Source organism: Euprymna scolopes, chromosome 35 (assembly GCF_053919585.1).
Source record: "Euprymna scolopes isolate OS-2025 chromosome 35, ASM5391958v1, whole genome shotgun sequence".
Taxonomy (NCBI): domain Eukaryota; kingdom Metazoa; phylum Mollusca; class Cephalopoda; order Sepiida; family Sepiolidae; genus Euprymna; species Euprymna scolopes.
The window spans coordinates 86,019,346-86,043,345 of record NC_136516.1 but is presented as its reverse complement, the minus strand read 5'-3'; the positions used below and the strand labels follow the sequence as shown (position 1 = coordinate 86,043,345).

Here is a 24,000-nt window from a genome sequence, read left to right as displayed (position 1 = left end):
ATGGTGTTTTGTCACTATTCTGTGCTTTCAACTAACATTTTATTAAAAAAACAAAAGGTAAATTTTCACATTAGGTCCACCTCCACAATTTTTTAACATGGGTAGTTTGGTGGTGTTTATTTTGAAAGCCGTTCTTAACATGGGGAGAATGGTGGTATATATTCTAAAAGCCGTTTTTAAAAGACGAAAGACAGGTAAAAGGTTAAATCACGTGGTTAGGCATGGGTGTTGTTTATTCCAAAAGCCATTCTTAATATGGGGAGGTTGGGAGTGTTTATTCATGGCCGTCAGTGAATTATAGTGCATAGTACAGGTCTTTATATCTCGAAAACTACTTGCCTCTGCAAATTTTAAATGAGATTTTCTTATTCAGCATAGTCGAAAATTGTGGAGGTGGACCTAATGTAAAAAAAATACCCTCCCCCAAAAAAGATATTGTGAAATTTAAATTTAAGCGCGGTACTAAACAATAAAATTTCTTATTCAGCATAGTCGAAAATTGTGGAGGTGAACCTAATGTAAAAAAAATACCCTCCCCCAAAAAAGATATTGTGAAATTTAAATTTAAGCGCGGTACTAAACAATAAAATTAGACAGAAAAATACACCTTTGGGTTTGTACTTGCACAAAGACTTGAAAAAGTTGTCAACAAAAACAAATATATAACAAGTAAATATCAAAGGCAAGATAAGTTACTTTTCTACCTAATTGGATAATTTTTAGTGTTTTTATTGGGTTTGTACTACTGTACATATAGATTCGAAAAAGTTGTCAAAAAATAAATGTGTAACAAATATTATCAAAGGCAAGATATGTAACTTTATTACCAAAATGGATAATTTTTTTGTTTTTTTAATGTAAAATGTTTATTCGGCTCGAAAAACACAGCGTTTACTGCTATATTTGCAAATTACAAAGGCGGCTGACTGTGTTAAACATATTAGGTTTGGAAAAATGAGTTTAAACTAAAAAACTATACAAAATACTGTTAAAAAACACCGAATACATGTCTGCCTATGTCACGGTAACATATATTGAGTGAGTTCCTGACAGTATTTTGTATAGTTTTTTACTTTTAACTCATTTTCCCAAACTTAACGTGTTCAACACAGTCTGCCGCCATTTGTATTTTTCAAATATACAGATAAACACTACATATTTTCTAACCGATTAAACATTTTACACTAAATAAAAACACTAAAATCTTATCCAGTTAGGTAGAAAAGTAACTTATATTGCCTTTGATAACATTTATTTCTTATATTTATTTTTCAACAACATTTTCGTTTCTGTGTTTAGTAATACAGACTCGTTTTGTCAGCTCGAAAAACAGTGTTTATCAGTGTATTTGAAAAATACAAACGGTGACGGACACTGTTGATGATGTTAAGTTTGAGAAGATGATTTAAAACTAAAAAACTATACAGAATACTATCAAAAACCCACCGAATATGTCAGCCTATGTCACAATAACATATAATCAGTAGGTGTCTGACACTGTTTTGTATAGTTTTTAACTGATTTTCCCAAACTTAACGTATTCAACAGTCCCCGACCATTCATCTTTTCCAAATACATAGATAAACACGGAGTTTTTTGAGCCGATTAAACATTTTGCATTAAATAAAAACACTAAAAAATTATCCAGTTAGATAGAAACGTAATTTACCTTACCTTTGCTTTCATTTATTCGTTTTTGGACAACTTTTTCGAATCTGTGTATAGTAACCCCCCCCCCCCTTTACTCAAATATTAATTAAAAACTCACATTTTTTAATACAATAAAACAGAAAACTATTTAGCGTTTCAACGTTTTAGCAATTTTCGGCTTAATCCACTGAATGTTGGTCGAGCCCAAGCCATGATTGACGGTAACTCCCGAGGATCCGGATCCAATTCTGCAAGAGTACCATTTTTTTTTTTTTTCATTTTCGCCTTTCTTTTTTTTTTTTTTTTTTTTTTTTTTTTACTTTTTGGGGTGGATTGCTGTACTAAGAACATAAGAAACATGCATTTTCTCTTTTTATTCGAATTTACTATTACACCAAATTAAGCCACAGCAACACGTGGCAGGGTACAGCTAGTGTATATATATCACTGAACGTTTCTTTATGACATTTGTTGAAAGGCGCTGATAAGATGATTTGGAATGCGTATATACTAAAAATAAGAAAATAATGATAATTCTAAGTCGTCTCTGAAACGATTGTACGCCGCATCATTGTTCACCAGAATTCCAGGAATAATACCAATAAATAAATAATGTTGCAAAACTATTTATTTGCGGAGATATATTCATTCTATTCGTGATCTATATATATATATATATATATATATATATATATATATATATATATATATATATATAGTCATCCATATGCAGTACTGTTTCGTTGTATCACAACTCAGACTAGCACTTTTCCCTAGCCGTGGATCTAACTTACAACCATCGCGTTGACATTCAGTAGCTCTAACCACAAGACCGTGAATCGGTGCTCGTAAATGATTCATCACCTGTCTATTAGAGAAATATTTGTACATCGCTTAACAGTATTTACAAACAGACAGCGAGCTCTATATATGACAAATGGTTACGAGAATTCACTTGAACTATTTACAAACTTTTAGGCAATAACTGAGCGCAGCTCTATGTGTGTCAGAAACTTCGTGAAAATGTTGAATAATTCGACCCCCTGTCTTTCCAAGCTTATAACTACTCGAAAAAATGTAATTCAACCCCTATTTTTTTTTTCAATTAAAGGAGCAAGGACCAAAGTTTCATTTAAAAAAATAAACAACGTGATTTTTTAAAAACAATGGTTTTAAACTTCGGACTTTACAGGTAAATTTCTAAAAAAGACTTCTTTTTTTATTTGAATATATTATTTATTGATCTTTTATCTTCAGTTTGTGATATATAAAACTTTGGTGAGTAAATTAATTATTTACTTTTTAATAGACATTTCAAAATGGTGGGGGGCGTGAATTAATTCGACCCCCTGTCTTTCCAAGCTTATAACTACTCGAAAATGTAATTCAAACCCTAATTTTTTTGCAATTAAAGGAGCAAAGACCAAGGTTTCAATAAAAATAATAAAAAAACAAACAACGTGTTTAAAAAAAAGTTTTAAACTACGGACTTTACAGGTAAATTTCTAAAAAAAAACACTCTATTTTTGTTTTAAATTTGAATATATTATTTATTGATCTTTTATCTTCAATTTGTGATATATAAAACTTTGGTGAGTAAATTAATTATTTACTTTTTAAGAGGCATTTCAAAATGAGGGGGCGTGAATTAAAAAAAGCGTTTGTCTAAAATATTACATTCGGTTTATTGGAAAGAGCATAAAATTTCACATTGACCCTGAAAATATCGTAAAAATAGAATCAATAGATAAATTTTGATAGATTTTTAAAGTTTAAAAATTGAAAAATACTGAACTCGTAAAATTCAATTAATTTCATTTCTGTTTTTTAAAAAATAAAAAAAATAAAAAATAATAATATTTCTATTACTTTTTATACAACTGTAATAGTTTATTTTGGAAATATAATCCATAAAGAAAATAAACAACCCAGTTTAAAAAGAGAAATTACGAGTTTTTTATATTTTATTTGCAGTTTCGTGTTAGGGGTGTCAAAAATTCCTACAAAAATTCTGATGCATCTAGCGCAGCTCAAAGATTTCCAGTATTTTCAAACGTTTTTCGTTTTGATTCATTTAGCTACAATTTGTGACCAAGAACAAAGGTCCGCTCGAAATATTAAAATAAAACATGCACCTCCTATAACCTTCAATAATTATAATTATAATTAAATGATAATTATTCTTTTATACCTACAAACACTAGGTTTCCATGCTTACGCACTCATCAGTGTAGGGGTGACAATTCTTGCCGATTAGCAAGTTAGTGTATACTTTCCATCAAAATTTGCGAAAAAACGCTTCGCCAGCGTTAGCACTCGCTATTTAGCTAGATATATTATTAAAATATTCACATAAAACCACAAAATTCGTCAGTAAATTAATTTTGCATATATAAATCATTATTATCCTTTCTGATGACCTAAAGTAATAAAAAGCACTTACTATTGACTTTTTTTTTATATTAAAGCGAGGAATTTGTTTCAGAATTTTTTTCATGCGGCGATCGTTGTCTCACTTGCTATTTGCTTTCTCGCTCCCCTTCACCATTTGTAACGTGTTTTACTCGTTAACTTTTAGACGGTGGGATATAAGTGCACCTATGTATATATAAATGAATAAACATTGGGGTTTATTATAGAGTGGGGGAGATATTATTAACTGTGCATTACTGACCTTTCTATATTGGGCGTTCATCTGTCATCAGTGAGCCTCCCCCCCCCCCCAGTTAATGCACCATTTCACCTCAATTAACCATATACAGCATCTACCAAAATAAACACTCGTTCAGAAAAGGTTATTTAACAGTAAGTCCTTTTGTGTTAGTTCGAGCGTTACGTAATCCATTCATAGACTGAGAGAGATGAAAGCCTTGAGTACATCAAAATAAAGAAACAATACGATTAGTTTTTACTATCTTAAGCCCGTCAGCCAGACTTCGTACCAATCAGAGATACGTCCTCGACAATTAGTTCGACAGTAGTTTTTTTTTTTTTTTTATCGACCTGGGGAATGGGTTTGCTCGCTTTTAGGATGGTCACTTTCCCACGCTTTATCTTCTCCTTTTTATGAAAATCACCCTACACATGGCGTGAAGCCATTTGATGTAAGGATTTAACAAGAACGGAGGATGATTATCGCAAATACAGGAGTTTCCTATTGGCTTTAGTCTCGGAAAGAACCAAGGCTATGGACATGAGGAAAACAGACAACAGGAAGAAAATTCTACACTCCCACAGTACTTGGAAAGAAGCTACTGGAAACATATTAGAATGAGGTATAAAAAAAAAAACAGCGAATTGATGGAGACCACTAGATCGACTAGTCAAATGAGGTTACATCAAAGGGAGGTTACTCTAATGTTCTTCATCGTTGCCAGATTGAAAATAAAAAATGAAATGAAAATCCACGGCGGCACTCACCCTAAACGGGTGTAACCATCTTCCTTCGGAGGAGGAAGTTTCATGGTAGTATGAAATTCACAAGCGGTCCCCGGTCGCATGTATTTCTCCGTTAGGGAGATGACGACGTTAGGTTTCTGCAACTCTTGCAGACAAGTGTTGACGTCCTCCCACATACAGCGCCTGGTATCCCCTAATTGTTCACCCGTCTGGTATTAACCAGGCTCAATGTTGCTTAACTTCGGTGGTCTAACGAGAACTCGTGTGTCACTGTGATTTGAAAGCCAAATTTCGTGAATTTTGCCTTTTTCTTTTTTTAAGTAGTTTGGCCTTCAAAAATTGCATTTGGCCTTTTTCCACAGCGCACTAACTAAGGAAGAAACAGGCAGAATATTATATAGATAATACACGTTATCAATACTCATCTCGAAAATTCAGAAACAAATACGCTATTATTTCTTGCTGTGGATTAGCTTATATTTTTTCAGCAAGATGAGTTGTGGTTTCCCGCCATAGTGGTGATGGATTTCAAAAGAGGCGTCTGTTCATTATGGCGTCGTAAAGAACGCAGGATTCGTCGCGCTTTTCTACCGCGTACTTCATCTCATGGCGTTTGATGTAATCATATCTCTAGTCTGTTAACTTCTAATGGAACTACTGCTCTAATGCAACCACTACTGTGGTCTTATGCTTACTCTAGCCTCATATAGAAAATACCGTTTTCTCAACACTATTTTATACCCCCCCCCAATAAAAACAATTTTTTTATCACATTTTCACCCCAAACAAGGCACATTGCCACTTTGATGTAGGGGGCTACTATCAGGGACTGAAGCTACAAGGGTACTATGTAGGGAGTTGGGTAGCAAGATGTCTGTTCACGTTACACGTGAACATCTTCCTGAGGAAGGAGGGTCCCGGAACTGAATTCCAAAGTCTAGTAGTTCTGGGGGAAAAAACTACTGAAGTAGAAAGCTCTCTTACATCTAGGGATATCTACTGTGTATGGATGGGATTAAGCTGCTTGGGTTTTCCGGGGGTATTTACGTCGAGGGGGTACAAGTGCTTGCAGGTCATCGAAGCATTCACCATTAAAAGACTTGTAGAAAAGGAAGAGGGATGTAATATTTCGTCGATGGGACAGAGGCTGACACTTAGATGACAGTTCAGGACTTATCAGGCTGGTGACTCTCTTTTGAACCTTGTCTAGGAGCGAGAGACTAGTAGCAGATGCAACGGCGCAAATATGACAACAATACTCCATATATGGGCGAATACTGGCCTTATAGAGGTACAGTATATTTTCCGGCGTTAGTAGCTTTCTAGCACGGTAGAGAGAGCCTACCTTCTTCGCAGCGGTCCTGGTAATGCTCTCAATGTAATTGTTCCAACTCATGTTTCCTGAGAACGTTAGGCCGAGGAGTTTAAAAGAAGTGCTTTCAGATAATGAGTCTTTGGCCATTGCTATTGGTGGTAGAGAAGGTGTCTTGTAATTATTGAATTCATCTAGCTTTTCTATCACGCACTTGTTTTTATGATGTAATATCCTTCAACGTAATCGCAGCATTCTATTATAAGTTAACCGACTATAAATAGTCGGTTAACTTATGATAGAATTTTCCACTACTCTAGCAAAAATAGAGGTCTATCATCATTATTTTTAAAACTTCCCGCCCCACCCAAAATAAAAGAAAGCAGAATTGATTTCGCTTTTCTGTCACGTACTACCTCTAATAACGTAATATCCTTTGATGCAATTAGAACTCTAATGTTAAAATGAGATTTTAACGCTTACTTTTGTAGCAGCCGATGTTTACACCTCGGCGTCCAAAACTGTAATGCGTAAACTCGTTTGTGTATACACTATCCTGAATAAAAACAAATGATTATATTTTGGACCAATCAGAAAACGTTCTGAATTTATTCGGAATGGTCTTTCTGAGAGGTACTTTTATCCCTTTAAAACGTAAGAATTTTCTTGAATAAACCAGTTGAGCTGAAATCACTAAACCGATGTCTGCGGCGCCCTTCCGTTGGGCTTTGTGCCTGTTGACATATCGACTCACGCATACTCACATTTACAAAGCGCGACACACACACACACACACACACACTAAAGAACTCAAGTTATATATATTTTTTTTTCTGTAGAAATATATATTCTTACAATATATATATATATCAATCCTTATTTAAGAAGCTCAATGTAATTATAGAGAAATATGACAAAAAGTCATATTAAAAAATTCGTGATGTTGATCATCTTATAATTTATTCCTTTAATTAAGTTGACTTATGCAATTCTTGACAGTATCTATATCAATATATATTATTCCTTATTGGAATTTTTTATTTTTTAGATGAGCATTGTATGTTAATTTTATTTTATTTCGGACTACTAGTCTCATCTTATCTTTTTTATTTGGTGCACAACGTTTCGGCCAACTTCCTCTGGCCTTCGTCAGGTGGTAACCGCGACGGATAGGATAGGAAAAAAAAAAAAAAAAAAAAAAAAAATTCCAATAAGGAATAATATATATATATACCAATCGGTACGGACCCGACTATGGAAGATCAGATAATAAATAAATATGGATTTATAAGATCAAAGAATCCAACCTTGATCGCCCTTCGGGGCCCGTGGCGCAGTTGATAGAGACGTTGAATCTCTACGGTTCCAGATAAACATTGTCTGAAGATAGCGGTTTCAATCCCACCCAAAGCGTGCCAGAGGTAATTGGTCAAAAATGTGGTGAGACGACAACAACTACGGATGACAGTGATGGCTGAGAATGCAGTTAGGAGATTCGAAGTTCCTATCCGTCGCGGTTACCACCTGACGAAGGCCAGAGGAAGTTGGCCGAAACGTTGTGCACCAAATAAAAAAGATAAGATGAGACTAGTAGTCCGAAATAAAATAAAATTAACAGTATCTATATCTATATATATATATGTGTGTGTGTGTGTGTGTGTGTATCTTGACAGCATACATATATATATATATATATATATATATATATATATATATATATATATATATATATATATATATATATATCCACAGCTAGACAACGTCACAGCTCACAAATTTCAAATAGGCCCAAATGAGGGCGAAACTCGAATCTTGGACTTCCGGTTTGTTGGCTGTCATGGCTCTTGTGAGCTACAACGTTGTCTGGCTATGGAAATAATTATATATTCTCTCATATTCTGAAAATCATATATACTAGTAGTTCAACCCACCTTTGTACTTTTCATAACTTTATATGCATATGTATATATATATTAAAAAGTTTGACTTATGTACAGGTAACCTACATATAAAATTTCAAGTGTTTAGACCCAAAATTGGCGGGGGATTTTGGTAGAGTTTTCACATGTCAAATCATTGAACTTTGACCTCTTGACAGCCAAATTTCTAGCTGAACACCGATTAAAAAGATTTTTTCAAATCTCAATACCCCTTATGTCAAATCTCGAGTCTCTAGACTGAAAATTGACAGAGTAATTTGGTAAGGAAATGTACACATAGAGACAAACACACAGACAAATATATATATATATATATATATATATATATATATATATATCTTCATAAGTTTTGGTTTCAGTTTCAATTCAAGCTGATGCACCCAAGTCATATGGATATATTTTTAATTTTTTAAGCTTTATAATATATGAGAATCGATATAAAGTTGACTCTATAATAATATATAAGAAATCTGCATGAATTAAAATATCACATTAAAGCGTATTTTACAACCGGACCACGCCGCACATCCCTGCTAGCTTGGATAAATACTTTGGCAGTTTTAACACAAGAGCTGCATTTACGCTGAACATCCACAGAATGTCAACATCAATATATTACATATGAAAGAGTCCGCTGTGGAATTTCCACAGGTCCCACTAGTTGTAATATAATAATTAATGTATTATATTATTATGCTTGTCGCTACGACCGTTATCATCCTGTACTTACCTTCAAAGGAAAGTGGAATATTCCAAATGGCTAATAATAAGCATTAAAATAATAAATTGGTGTCACTGCAAGGAAAAAAACCTAGCCATATTCTGATTGGATGAGAAAAATCATGCTCCCCAATCAAAACATTAAAATAAAATGGCGGTTATATCTTTCAGTTCGAACGCAATTTTTCATTTAAAAAAAGTGAAAATTACAGTAAAAAATATTGGGTTACAATTTTCAGGTATGCGGAAACGTTTATTTATAAAAACTTTATTTTAAGCTTTCAATTGTTTTTTAATTAAACAAATATATTCTTTTATACACCCTCGCGTGTATTCAAATGGACTATTCTCGAAACCTATGATTAAACTTGTTTATATAATTAGGATGGGTGCCCGGCGTTGCCCGGATGTTTGGAGGTATGTGTTGAGCAAAAAAAAGTGGAAGTTGGAAGACAGGCTCGAACCGGTGCCGCGAAGGAGGAAAAGAACGGGAAAACGTGACGTTTTGCTGTTACGACCACCGCCAAACCGGGAGTGACGTAGGTTTAAATTAATCGAAAAGAGGGGATGATTTTTGAAAATATCGGTGAAAAAAGCGACTCCTCCCTGTAGAAAAGTGCCCAGTTGAAGGTGAAGACATTAATGTTTTTAGCCAATTTTTCGGTATTTGTCGTCTGAAAGGTCGAACTTCAAAACGATACTGATCTTGTGAAAATCCGTCGCCTCTGTCGAAAGTTTTAGGCAGATGTGCAAACATACATACATACATACATTTGTATATTGGTAGCTCAAATTTTCGACCCAAACCGATTAAAAAGCTTGCCATATCTTTGAATATCCTTTACGTAAAATTTCAAATGTTTAGACCCGAAATTGTGTAAGTAATTTGGTAGAGACCGCAAAGGTAAATTTTTTTTAAAACTTTGAACCCTATTATGAGTCGTTAATATTTAGTGTTTTAGGTTGAAATCAAGTTATTAAATGAGAACCATGTCCAAGGAACCTATATCTAAAATTTCAATTGTTTAGACCCAAAATTGGCGAGGGAGTTTGGTAGAGTTCTCAAAGGTCAAATCATTGAACTTTGACCCCTTAATCGCCAAATTTCTGGCCGAAAATAGATTACAAAGATTTTCCCAAATCTCACTATCCTGTATATCAAATTTCGAGTCTGTAGACTGAAAATTGGCAAAATTATTGTGTAGGGAAATGTACGGAGACAGACACACAGACAGCCACTTTCCCTTTTATAGATATATAGATAGATTGAGCAGAGAAGTTTAGATTACGAGTTTTGGACACATGTAACGCACGATTCGATTCATCGATTTAGACTTCTTCGATACCTCAATTACTGAATCCCCATTTTTTTTTTTTTTTTTTTTACAAGAACTCTAAAAATATTCACGAACATTCTGTTTTCCCCCACTGTCAAGCTTTCATTTTAAAACATATATAAAATATCCCTTTTTTTAATGTATACATTTTGAACTCATTATTTTGTTTTTGTTTCCAGTTTTCTCACGTTTAAACATGAACATAAAAACCGTTTTCAATGAAAGTTTATCTCTGAAGCCCAGCTCATCCCTGGGGTGCTTCTTTGCCCAAATTAAAACACCTAAAGAAACCCCAAAAGACTAAAGAAAAGTTCCAAAACAGGTAAACCTCCCCCTCCTAAAACCGGAACTATTTAATGCGCAAAACTACAGTTTCTAGTACTAATATTTACACACACACACACACACACACGCACACACACACACACACACACATCTCTAATCGTGGAAAAATCTAACGAAAACCATATTTTAATGAGAGACAGGCGTAATCGTAGGTGGTTACCAGTGGCATTCGTGTTTCCCCCACGATTTACCTTCAAAACTCGGGGATCGCCTAAAACGAACCAAACGATGCATTTAGAAGCAGATTTGATTCGGGAAATATGTTTTTCTTCACAGCCATCCATCCATCTAAAACTACAAATGCCAAAGTTCGATGACGAAAAACGGCTGTAAGTTTTCACCTTTTCTCTTGTGGTAAGAACAAGATAAATGAAAACAGACACAAAAAAATAAAGTAAAAAAAAAAAAAAAAAAAACATACAAATACGTAATCTGTTTTATTTTATTTAAGAAGGTTTTCTTCTGCATCACATATTGCCATTGCAAACCCTAACCCTAACCCTAAACCTAACCCTAAACCTAAACCTAACCCTAACCCTAACCCTAATCCTAAACCTAAACCTAACCCTAACCCTAACCTAACCCTAACCCTAAACCTAACCCTAAACCTAAACCTAACCCTAACCCTAAACCTAACCCTAACCCTAAACCTAACCCTAAACCTAACCCTAACCCTAAACCTAAACCTAAACCTAACCCACACTCGCACCCTTCACGACCGTCTGGCATTCACATGAAACATAAAATATAAATAAATACATACAAAAACGCTGCAAAGGCTGATAAATAAATAAAGTGGGCTCCCCCTACTGGGCTAGATAAACTTGTCACATCTTACAGTATCATATATTTCTATAAAGCAACTATTCACCTATGCATGGAATATTATTATTACCCATGCAATGCCACGCCAACCATTTGTCTCTTCATAAAAAAGGGTCTTTAAAATGATGTCTCACTGTCTACTAAGCCCCAGTTCTGTCTCATCGCCGTAATAAAATTTACTTAATATTTATTATATGCATTGTTATCAACTTTTCTGATAACTAATATTTCTCTCTCTCTCTCTCTCTCTCTCTCTCTCTCTCTCTCTCTCTCTCTCTCAATATATATATATATATATATATATATATAAAAGTGAACGTGTCTGTGTGTCGGTGTCTGTTTGTGTACATTTCCTTACGCAATAACTCTGTCAATTTTTAGTCTACAGATTCGAAATTTGACATACAGGGTACTGAGATTTGGGAAAATCTACGTCATCAGTTTGCGGCCAGAAATTTGGCTGTTAAGGCGTCAAAATTCAACGATTTGAGTTCTGAGAACTCCTCCGACAATTTCGGGTCTAAACACTTGAAATTTTAGATGTAGGTTCCTTGGACATGGATCTATCTCGATTTGAGCCCAAAGCAATAAATATTAAGGGGTCATAATAAGGGTAAAAGTTTTTAAAATTGACCTTTTTTTTTTATTTGCTCAGCATACACCTCCAAACACCCAGGCAACGCCGGGCACCCATGCTAGTATATCTATAAAAGTGAACGTGTCTATGTGTCTGTCTGTGTGTGTTTGTCTGGCTGTCTGTGTACATTTCCCTACGCAATAACTTTGCCAATTTTTAGTCTACAGACCCAAAATTTGATATACAGGGTACTGAGATTTGGGAAAATCTATGTGATCGGTTTTCGGCCAGTAATTTGGCTGTTAAGGGTTCAATAATTTGACCTTTCAGAACTCTACCAAACTCCCTCGCCAATTTTGGGTCTAAACACTTGAAACTTTAGATATAGGTTCCTTGGACATGTATCTAACTTAATAACTCGATTTGAGCCCAAAACAATAAATTTTAAGGGGTCATAAATAGGGTCAAAGTTTAAAAAACTGACCTTTTTTTTTTTTTTTTTTTTGCTCAGCATACACCTCCAAACAGCCAGGCAACGCCGGGCACCCATGCTAGTATATCTATAAAAGAGCAAGTGACTGTATCTGTGTGTATGTCTGCCTGTGTGTACATTTCACAGGGTGATGTGACGCGCAAGTGTGTTAGCCATAAGGTAGCGTCTTGGCCTACTCACCATCTCGCTCTCAGCAACCACCACTGGCTAGCCTTGCGCGAAACGAGAAGCCGAGTGCGTAAGTCTTCTCCTGCCAGTACACAGCCTCTCCATCATCAAGACCTCTGCTGTGCCTCCTCATGGTCACACATGGTAACTGGTTGTCATGCGACTCCAGGCTGAATCAGTAGAGGATCTCGGAACAGGAGAGAGTCCCAGAGGGACTGTGCTACGGCCCACCAACGTGTGGACATGCCCTGACACATTACCAATCCCTATCCCAGCTATGGGTCAAATGGCCTCACTGCCTTGTGAGATCCATGGAAACTGGTCGTACTCCACTCGACCGAAGCAGCGAGGAGGTGCAGGCAACTGGCTGGCCGACCGAGCAGTCCTTTTCAGGATCACTCTGCTCGCCTCCATGGCATGAGGACGGGGCGATAAAAGGAGCCCTAAACATAGCTGCTTCACCATCACCTCTGCCACACTGATCAGCGCCTACGCACCAACCATGACTAACCCCAAAGATACCAAGGACCAGTTCTATGAAGATCTGGAAAGCCTCATCTCCACTGCTCCGCAGAGAGAGAAGCTCATCGTCCTCAGCGACTTCAATGCCCGCGTTGGCACGGACCATTCCACTTGGGACCGGGTCCTTGGCCACCATGAAGTGGGCAAGTGCAATAGCAACGGCCTATGGCTGATCAGCCTTTGCGCTGCACACGACCTTTCCATCACCAACACCATGTTCCACCTACCCACCCGTAGCAAGACATCGTGGATGCACCCACGCTCCCACCACTGGCATCTGATCGACTACGAAGATGGTCGTCTTCCCGAGAGCCAGTGTGGCTTTCGAGCGGGCCACGGGACGACTGATATGACCTTTGCTGCACGCCAATTGCAGAAGTGTGTCGAGCAGCACTGGGGCCTCTACACCACGTTCATCGAAATGGCCTCTGGCAGATCATGGAAAAATTTGGTTGTCCAGACAGGTTCATCGCCATTGTCAGGCAGTTCCACAAGGACATGACCGCCCGTGTCCTGGATGACAGCGATCCCTTAGAGCCCTTTGCTGTGACCAATGGAGTCAAGCAGGGCTGTGTCTTAGCCCCAACACTCTTCAGCATGGTTTTCTCTGCCATGCTCCAGGACGCTTTCAAAGACAGTCACTCTCGCATTGACATCAAGTACAGATGTGACGGGAAACTGTTTAACATCAGGCAAATGCAGTCAGTCACGAGAGTGAGGGAAACCATCATCAGAGACCTTCTCTTTGCCGATGACTGCGTCCTTAACGCCCCAAATGAGATAGAGATGCAACGTTGCACACACACACACACACACACACACACACACACACATATATATATATATATATATATATATATATATATATGGTGACTGTCACTTCTTGACAGAAGAAGACCATCTTTCCCTTGCTTTATTGTTGATTACTCAATTATTTTCATGTATTTTGAAAATATATATATATATATATATATATATATTTTTTTTAATAATATAACTATGTACACATATATACACTTATACACACACACATATATACATGATGAGATGTGATCAAGAATGCATCAATTCCTATTTTCTGTGCGAACGAAGGTGGCTCTTCAGACCAGCCCTGCTTTTACAGTCTGTTGCAAAGGTCACACTTAAACTGAGATTGAGGGATGCCAACTCGTGCTGCTCTACTGTGGACGCTCATATGACGCTTTAGGCCTTCACTCGATTTACAGACCACAGAGCAAACAGAACATATGTGCCCTGCAAAGTTTACCCCATCAAAGAAAGATTGATTTCCATGTGAACACTTGTGGCTAGCTAGGCCAGCTCCGGACAAAGTCATTTTACGGCACAAATCACAGGTGTGGTTCTGCATGAAATCCTCCGACAGGCTTGATATATCTGACAGATTTTTCTTCCGGATATTACGCTTCATTTTTGCATGCTAATATTTTTTCTTCTCAAAACTATCACAGCCATGATAGACTAAGGAGCACCACTTTTTACGATCATTGGAAGCACTTTCCTAACTGAACACGTCAATACCAAGAGCTTTAAGATTATCTTTGATGTTATCCTTAAAGCGTTTCCTCGGTTTATGTTGTGGGCGCTTTCCTTGTGTAATTTCACCATAGAACATGCGCTTTGGCATCTATCGTCGTCCATCCTTGTCAGATGCCCAGCCTACCTCATCTGGTTGCGTATAATCAACTTCTCGATACAAGGTACATCAGCCCGCATGAGAACATCCACATCAGATATAAAAATGCTCCACCTGATGCTCAGAATGTGTCTAAGGAATTTCTGGTGCACTCTCTCTATGACTTTTATGTATCTACCATAGTTGTCCAGGCCTCAGAAGCGTAAAGCAGGGATGGTAAAATACAAGATTGATAGACACTGATCTTCTCTAAGCCACCAAAAACCTTAGTGGCACGCTGTATCCTATAGTTGACCTCAGCATCCAGGGTTCCATCTCTGGCGAGAGTACTACCCAAATACAGAAATGTGTCAACCACGGCAAGTCTCTGGTTGTTGACAAAAATATTTGGTTCCACATACAAACTACCAGGTGGAGGTGTGAACATGACCTTAGTCTTCTTAAGACTAATAGTAAGCCCAAAAGACGCACAGGCCCCCGAAAACAGATCCATGATACCCTGCATATCCCTCTCACCATGGGCCACGAGATCGGCATCATCCGCATAAAGCAATTCACGAACCAGGTGCTGAAAGGTCCTTGTAGAAGCATGAAAACGACGAAGATCAAAGACCCTACCTGTGGTTCTGAAACGCAAACAAACGCATAGAGAACATTCCCTAAAGGCATATGATAACATAGTTGCAAAATAAATTGAAAGAAGTGTAGGTGCTAGGATATCACCCTGCTTCACACTATTGTCAACCGATATGGGTTCCGACAGGCATCCGTTGAATTTCATTCGAGCCTTCATATTAGTATGGAGCTCCCTGAGTAATCGTATAAATTGAGGTGGGCATCCCCACCTCCCCAGAATTATCCATAGGGCACTTCTGTTCACCGTATCAAAAGCCTTAGTCAAATCAACAAAAACCTGATAAAGCGGAACGCAGTGTTCAGTACATTTCTCCTGCAATTGCCGAGCAGAGAAGATCATATCCGTGGTTCCCTACCCGGAAGAAAGCCACTTTGGCTTTCTGGAATGGCGGATGGACAAATATACTTTAACAATCTATTGAGTAGAACTCTGGAAAATACTTTGCCAACCGCTTCCAACAAACTTATCCCACGATAACTTCCACAGTTGGTCCTGGGCCTCTTTTTCTTGTACAGTGATATAAGAATTGCATCAACCCAATCCTGATGGACGGGAACAACCCTCCAGACATCAGTGATAAGATGAAGAATTTCATGAACAAGTTTATCACTCCCATGTAAGAAGACTTCCACAGGAATACCATCAAGCCCTGGAGCTCTCCCAACATTCACTTTCTTGATTGCGTCTCTAATTTCATTCTCAGATGGGAACACGGACATTTCATGGATAAGCTTCCGTTGTGATAAAAATTCATTGATGACGTCCTCATCAACATTAGAGAGGTTGTCAAAGAGATCAGAATAATGCTTCGTCCAACGAAGGAGAATCTTGTTAGGATCCTTTATAAGGGCAATTCCATCACTTGAGAGTAGGAGAGATGTAGATAGTGTTTGAGGACCAAAAGCTTTTTTAAGCAAATGGTACATGCGTTTGAGGTCTTTACAATCAAAAGCCATCTGGATTTGGTTGGCGAGTTTAGCCCACCAATGATTCTTCATTTGGCGGAATCGCTTTTGGAGAATACCCTTGTTTGCTTTAAGTGACTGTTGGAGGGACTCTCGACCTTCATGAGAGGCAGACAACATTTTATGGTTCAACTCATTTTTAGCACTTAAGAGTTGAGTAATTTCAGAATCATTATCATCAAACCAATCCTGATGTTTAGATTTGCCGAAGCCAAGAACATCTAAACTTATTTCATAGACTGTATTTTTAAAATGCGTCCATGACCCATCAAAATCAGCAGAATTAACTACGGATCGAAGCTTTTCACGTACACTTGGATCAGCGAGCCTGGACACATCAACCCGCCTGGGAATCCCAACACCACCCAACCTACACTTCCTCCTTATACAGACCTTCAACTTCCCGCGTACCAAAAAGTGATCTGTGCCGCATTCAGCTCCACTACATACGTCCCGCAAATCTGCCTTCCTGGAAATAATGTAATCGATCAAGTGACCTTGTTTTGAACGAGGATGGGTCGAGGTAAACCTATGGACCTCTTTGTGGCTGAAGAAAGTGTTACAGATAGCAAGGTCAAACTGAGTGCATAGATGGAGAAGATGCAGATCATTACTGTTGACCCTACCTACACCAAACCGGCCGAGTGAGTCCCAGGTGTGATGATCCTTGCCAACCCTTGCATTTAGATCACCCATGGGTAAGATCTTATCAGATAAAGGAATAGACGAAATGGTACGACTGAGATCTCGGTAAAACGCCGTGATGGTGTCTTCATCATGACCCATGGTAGGGGCATACACAGATAAAATCGTCATTTACCTACTGTGTGCAAGAGGGAAGCGCATCATCATAATTCTGTCACTTACACAGATTGGCTGTTCAATCCTCTTCACCAAATCAGAACGCACTGCAAAGCCAATTCCACCCACTCATCTCATCCCCGATGGTTTTCCTTTCCAAAAAAAAGGTGTATCCCGAGCCCACTTCCACCAATTGATCTTCAGCACTCAATCGTGTTTCAGACAATGCCGCAATGTCTATGCTGTACCTAGCGAGCTCTCTTGCAACAATAGCGGTCCTACGTCAGGTCTTTCATTATCCAGGACATCTAGCAAAGTTCTCAAATTCCACGTAGCAACAATTGGGTTATTCCTCTCCTGATAAAATTTTGACTTTCTTTGTTTATTATTTTTCTTCAACTTTATCTTGTTTCTCCTGCAAATATAGAGCAGCCGCCGACCGCAGGAAGCCGACCAGCTAATAAAAGGGTAGACAATTTTTAGGTCACCTTTTCTCGACCCTTCCTAAATTCATGGGTGAGCAGTGTATCCCTAGAAAAGGCTGCTCAGCTGCCAGATCATCCACCGAAGTTGCTTCCACCCTGTAAGCGATTTAGTCGACGATGTTAGATAAATAACTGGCCGCCTATGTGCAGATTCGCAGCTATGCACTTCCAGCCCGCTAAGCCTGTGCACGTCGCCATCCACCTATCGCCATAGGACTTTTCTTTTTTCTTTTTTTTTCTTCGAAAGATATCTGCACATAAAGATCGCAACACAATATGCTTGTACTACACATATTGTACCCTCTCGCACCCTATCACTAGTTGCACAGTGACAAACTGATATAGTGAGATGACTGAGCAGTGGCAGAGTGTGCATGTTTTATTATCACGGAGTTTTAACCTCTCCGGCAGCTGGACATACACATAAACAAGACAACATGCACATGTATTTATATATCACTAGTTCTCACAATATAGTAACCCTCCAGAACTTGAGAGGGAGGCTAACAGGTACTACACCTTGCCCAAGGGTGACCTGAAACTATGCAAGGCAGAGGCGTTCATCTCCCTGAGGTAGTAGGTTACTCGCATACCCAAATATATATATATATATATATATATATATATATATATATATATATATATATATATATACATATATATATACATACATACATAAGATTTATTGGCGCTTTTTAGCGATATTAACAACGTCGAAACGCTGTTATTTTTTCCCCCGCTAACTTAGCGTGTTTTTAAAGAGCTATAAGCTTTTTTTCTTTTTCATATATATATATGAATAGATCGCCCTCACACACACACACACGCACACACACACACACACACACACACACACACACACACACACATATATATATATATATTCATGAGCAAAAAATGGGCCAAGAGTGAAAGAATGAAGAAATCGATTTTTCAATATTTTTCCATGAATTTTTGTTAATTTTAACTGAAAATTTCTATTTTGCAGATCATTATTATTGCATATATTAATAAGTGAAAAAATTAATCCTAAAAATGGTATGACCGCATCTTGGCGAGGATATAAAAATCGAATTGCAGGATTAAGACAGTTCAAAATGGCTTACAAGCAGATTTTTGATATTTTAAGAAAAGAAAATGTGAAAACATCTCTTTCTGTAGTGAAGCGAATTGGTCAAAGGTTCGAACTCGAACGCTTGGTAAAAGGGAAATCTGGATCTGGTCGCCCTATAGCATCGACTTTCAAGGACGACCACAGTCTTAAATTAACTGTTTTGAAGAATCGAAAAAAACCTTATGCTGAACATAGCAAAGAATTAAAACAGGGGCTGGAAATTCTCTTTCTTGGTATACAATATCTAGACGAATGAAAGAAATAGGATTTTCCCCTAAAAGGCGTGCAAAGAAGCCATTTTTATCTAAGAAGAACTTCAAATATAAAAAGAGATTTTTCTCGTGTTATGGCAAGAAAGATACAGACTGGTTCAGGAATGTTTTCCGGTTAGATAGAATCAAGATTTTGTCTTGTTAGTGATGCTCCCGGTGCTCCTGAACTGGAGCATTATTTTCGCCAAGTTGCATAAAAACGACAATTAAATACGGGAATGAAGAGATACTAGTATGGGGAATTTTTATTGCAGCAGGAGTTGGGGAACTTATTAGATGTGAGAAGTCAATCAATGCAAAGGTATACATTCGAATGTTAGAAACAGGACTGTTACTGCGTATCCAGAAGGTGAAATATACCAGAACATTATTTTTCAACATGATAATACCCCTGCACACACTGCTAAAGTCACAAAAAATGTTTTTTCTGATAATTCAATTGAAGTGATATTTTGGTCAGGTCAAAGCCCCGATTTAACCCCAATCGATAATATTTGGTCCATAATATCTCGTGTATTTGCCGGAAGAACTTTTTTTTCGTGAATCCTCGTTATGTATTAGAATCATGTTATAGAAATTAAATGTGTTTGTTTGTTTGTTCGTTTGTTTGTTTGTTTGTCTTGTTTTGTTTTGTTCTTTTGTAAATCATCGCTTCGTATTTGAATGTCTTATAGATAGTACACCAAATAATTTGACACTCAAACAATGAATATTTTTCTATACTTTGTTTATGTTAATAATAAGCCGCCCGGTGTTGCTTGATACGCTTAAATATGATATTTTAATTCATGCAGAGTACGCATTTATTATTATAGAGCCAATTCTCTATTGATTATTATATTGTCCCATATATATATTAGTGATCTCAAAAGTTTGTTTTTTTAAATATGACTTGAGTGCCAACGACTAGAATCGAAACCAAAATGTACATCTCTCCAGCTTCATTCTATAACCTCTGCGCTCCACCAATACGCATACAAACAGTTTTAAAAATAACATTGTTTAGCCTATTAGTGTAGATTTATACATACAAAACACGTATAGTCGACTACTACTGGCAAGGGAAACTGTTTTGTTATCAATTTTGACCCCTTAGCAGCTATTTTTGTCAGCTAAAAAACAAATTGAAAGTGTGCTACAGGTTCAAATACCCTATATATCAAATTTCAACTCTGTGGATAAAATATTCAGAGAGGAGTTTGGTAGAGACTTTTCGCACACACCGACACAGTCACTTATCTATCTATCTATCTATCTATCTATATATATATATATATATATATATATATATATATATATATATATATATACAGAGAGAGAGAGAGAGAGAGAGAGAGAGAGAGTAAAAATAAAATAAAAATACAAGCGATGGTTGGCGTTATGTTATTTTAGAAGGAAAACCAAGAATTAATAAAATAGTAATCAACGTTTCGTTCCTATTTCAGGAGACATCATCAGGATTTCGTTGGGGGAAAATGTAGTATTTATGATGAAAACCCTGTAGAACACGGAAATATATATATATATATATATATATATATATATATATATATATATATACATATATATATATATACATATATATATACATATATATATACATACATATATATACATATATATATATACATATATATATATACATATATATATATACATATATATATACATATATACATATATATATATACATATATATATACATATATATATATACATATATATACATATATATATACATATATATATATATAATATTTCCGTGTGCTAGAGGGTTTTCATCATAACAATTATGCAGAATGTAGAAACTATGCATAAATAGAATTCAGTGTAATAGTGAAATGAACCCAATCATCTCATAAGAAACCATAAAAAATGAATAAGTAATTGATGCTCGTTTTTTTTTTGTTTTGTTTTTTTGTTTTTTAAGGAATGCGCAAATTAGTTAACCTTCGTGTAGTTGCTTGCGTGTCAATGAATGAGTATATCAAGAATTTCGTTTTAATAATTTGTAAATAGAAACTCAGCTAGGGATTTTTATCCTGTGCCCCCAAAATCAACAGAGATTCGGCCATTCTTGTAATAATTCGGTTGATTTTGCAGTGGAAGTTTACTTCTGTGCAGTTCTAGGAGGTCCACCCTTCTGGGCCTTGCTGTCTTTGAGAAGGGGTTGATTTATTGTCAAGCGCGTGAGGCGCCCTTACCGGGAATGCCGACGGGTTTATCCACCGACTTTTTGCAGGTCTAAGTTCCCCTTCTTTGGTGCGCTGACCTCTCAATCCCATTTGTCGACTCTGGTGTCTAAGTTCTTGCAGTGGGAGAAAATTAAACAACAATTTTTAATAGAAAAAGTAGGCTTTTAATATCAATGGCAGAGCGAGAAAAATACTCACCTATATAGGAATATTAATTTTATCGGGGCTATGTTGATTAAATAAAAAAAAAACACTTTGTAAGTGTTTGTTGTGTATGTTTGACGTTTTAGCTAGGCATACAAGCATACAGACAACTGACCTTTATATAATAGATTTATCTCATGTGTGACAACAATAGGAAACCAATCGTTATTGATAAACATGAAATTACTTACGACTTTCTCGGGCAGCGCCGGATACTCCCGTTATTGACATTGAGTTTTGACATAATTGATTTCTAAATGTCATGTTATGACAGTGGTATTTCTAAAACAAACCAAATCGAAATAGGTAACCCTTTTCAAAACAAAATGTCATCCGCTGCAAAAAAGAACTAAGTGAACGGAAATTTGCATTTTGTATGGATACATTATAAAATTCAAACGATATGTGTGTGGAGGGGAGGGGAATTAATTTATGGAATAATTGATAAGCACAGTAACATACTGGTATAAAAAAAAGACACAAAGACATCATTAAAGAATTTCCCCCACTCTTTATCTGTGCCTAAATCAAAACATGGATTCCATGAACAAAGCTTCTTTCTTAGAACTCCACGCCTATGGAACTCTGTTCCGTCTGCCTGCTTCCCACCTGACTACAACTTAGATGTGTTCAAGTCCGAAGTTAACAAATTCCTAATGAACCGCCCCCTTAAGTAAACACTTCATCAAATCTCCACACTAACGTAATGTACTTGCAATAACCCTTATCCCTGAGTAGCTTCCGGGCCTTGATAAGTGGTGACCACTGTGTAAAAAAAAGAAGCTGAACCGAGACATTTCGATAGATTCGTTCGACCATACTCATTTGGTGTAAATTGATGGTTAATTAGTTAATTAAGATTTAGAAACCAAATAAAAAAACATACCTTGTTTGTTTTAAATAAGATTCACGCTGGAAGTCATACCAACGCTGAAAAAAAGATTAATTTATTAACACTTAGCCATTTTTTAGTTTTAGCACACAGACACGAAGAGACACGTCTGCTTTTATTTACATTTTGACACGAAGAGAGGAAAAGCAGGCCAACTCACTTGTTTATATACAGATCGCCTAAAAAGTACACATCATCACAAACCATACACGGACAAAGGGAAGCAACATTTCACGCGGTCCAAGCAACACAACTCCAACAGATCGCTAATTTTAATACAGATAAGCTTTATTGAGTAGAATTCAATATTTCATACGGTGAATCTTGCCATCTCTCCAGTTCTCTTCCCCGGAATATGAGAAGAATAGTCATCCACTGACAGACTGTTTCGCTGTATCAAAACATTTCAGTGCGGTTAGACCAGTAAATGCCTACAAACTGAGATCGAAACTCAACCAGCTAGAGAAAGGATCTTCAAACTACGACCTGCATGCCAGATCCGACCCGCCAAAGTCTTTAATCCGGCCCGTGAAGCCCTTATGGAATACGTAAGAATATTCAAGGAAGATTTTTTTTTTAATGTGTGTGATGGTTTTATTTTGTGTGAAAAATGATAAAAAAGAAAATTAATGAAAAAAAAATAGTATAACACACGCCAAGGTCATTTTCTTTTAATTTAAGGACGACCGAATGAAATTATAGGTGACAGACTAACTAATGGGTATAAGATCTATTAATGTTGTATAGACCCAACTAAACAAATGTTACTTATTCTAATGTGTTCTAATTGTTTTTTATTTGTTGCTTTTTATATTATTTCTCCTTTTTTTTTTTCTTTTGTTCATCAAGTGCCTATGACCAAAATTGGCATTGCTCATTGTTTTCGGTAAACTCATTTTTATATCGTCTTGTATAATTGTAATTTCATCTGAAGGTCATTCAATAAACGGGCAACCTTGGCAATAGCTGTGTCATAGCGAGGACTTGCAAAGCCTTGCAAATGCTATTTCTGGTGCCACCGAAGTGACAGACTACAGTGCTCGTTTGCAAACTCGACCTTGGTCCTTGCACTGTGTCTGTCAGTGGCAAACCTAAACTCTGGTCTCCCTCACACAACATCGTTTCTGCATGGACATCTACCTCCCCCTTTCCCCCTTTTCTCTCTCTCTCTCTCTCTCTCTCTTTCTCTCTCTCTCTCTTCATTTCTCTTATTTTCTATTTCTCTCTCACACATGCATACGCGACATACACACCGTTTCATTGTTTCTACAGTAACATCTCTTTCCTCCAGTCTCTCCCTTCTCTCTCTCTCTCTCTCTCTCTCTCTCTCTCTCTAACTCTTTCTCAAACGCACATATAACATATACACGGTCTCATTTCTGCCAGCTCATCTCTCTCTTCCTTTATTTCCCTCTTTTGCTTTCTCTCTCTCCCCCTCTCTCTCTCTCTCTCTCTCTCACACACACACACATATAACATACACACGTTCTCAT

At 36.9% G+C, this 24,000-nt stretch overlaps 1 long non-coding RNA gene across 1 annotated transcript in view; it reads right to left on the bottom strand.

Annotated features, from left to right (window-relative positions):
- The window catches only part of LOC145259970 (uncharacterized), a 148,616-nt gene that overhangs the window by 110,376 nt on the left and 14,240 nt on the right, over positions 1-24,000 (bottom strand). Inside the window, exon 2 of the long non-coding RNA XR_013864241.1 lies at positions 22,502-22,545. This is a non-coding gene — a long non-coding RNA (uncharacterized LOC145259970). The remainder of the gene's footprint in view (positions 1-22,501; positions 22,546-24,000) is intronic.